We start from the raw sequence: 1,073 nt of genomic DNA, 5'->3' as shown, positions 1-1,073 counted from the left end.
ACGTGACAGTTGGAAAGAACTTCGCGAGTTACGTTGTGCATCAGAAGCGGCGATTTGTGTACTTTTCAATTGGGAAGATGTCCTTCCTTGTGTACAAAGCGCAGTAAATATCTGACATCTCAAGACGAGACCACGTCTCCCCATCCGAACCCAAGTTTGGGACGAACCCTTCTTCGCCCTTTCCTTCTACCTTGCGGCTGGCCGTGACGCTGCATAGACGTCCCGAGGCCCTAATACCCCGTTGCAGCCCCACATCCAAAAAACCCCACGCTACCTCACACTACAGCATCGTCCCCCTGAAAAAACTCTGGCCTGAAGACTCTATTCAACTATCTCCAATTTAATAAAGATGCAGCCCTCAAGGCCATCAGCACGCGCCAGCCACAACGCCTCCAGCGATGCAGTTGGCACAAACAACTAGCTAGCTCTCTACTATAGCCCTGTAAGTGGGGGGCAAGAGTTCTAAGNGATGCAGTTGGCACAAACAACTAGCTAGCTCTCTACTATAGCCCTGTAAGTGGGGGGCAAGAGTTCTAAGAGATAGGCATACTTAGCGCTGTCGTTTCGTTGCACAAGAGGGTGTGAAAACATACACTGCAGATCGGCTCGACAGGTTAAATGCGAGGAAAGTAAAAAGAAGAACCGTTTGACATGTACCGACACGCATGCCATGCATGCGACGCAGACCATGCGCTTGACTTGCAAGGAGTGAGGTTAGAGCTTCTGCTCCAGCAACAATTGCGTTGCCTTCAGATGGTCTCCCTGAGCTTGCTGCAAAGCAGCCTCGGCCTCAGCAGCAGGGAGAAGCAGCAGATCCTGCAGCTTCTGGACAGCAGCAGCAGAAACCGTGCATTTGTGTGCTCCTGCTGCTGCTCTTATTTCTCCCTGCTCGAGGGACGTCATCAGTGCGGCTTGTCTCTGATAAAAAGACAGACACAAGCAAACAATGCAGCCTCACTATTTATTCACCTCACAAACTAAATGCAGCACTAGGAATGCAATAGGGTGTAGGTGTGAAGGCGGTTCTAGGAGAAATGGCTCTGCCAGGACCTAGCTCTACCGCCCTCTCCGCT

This window comes from Eimeria mitis, genomic scaffold (assembly GCF_000499745.2).
Source record: "Eimeria mitis Houghton genomic scaffold, Emh_scaff3512, whole genome shotgun sequence".
Lineage (NCBI taxonomy): Eukaryota > Apicomplexa > Conoidasida > Eucoccidiorida > Eimeriidae > Eimeria > Eimeria mitis.
This window is presented reverse-complemented; position numbering follows the sequence as displayed.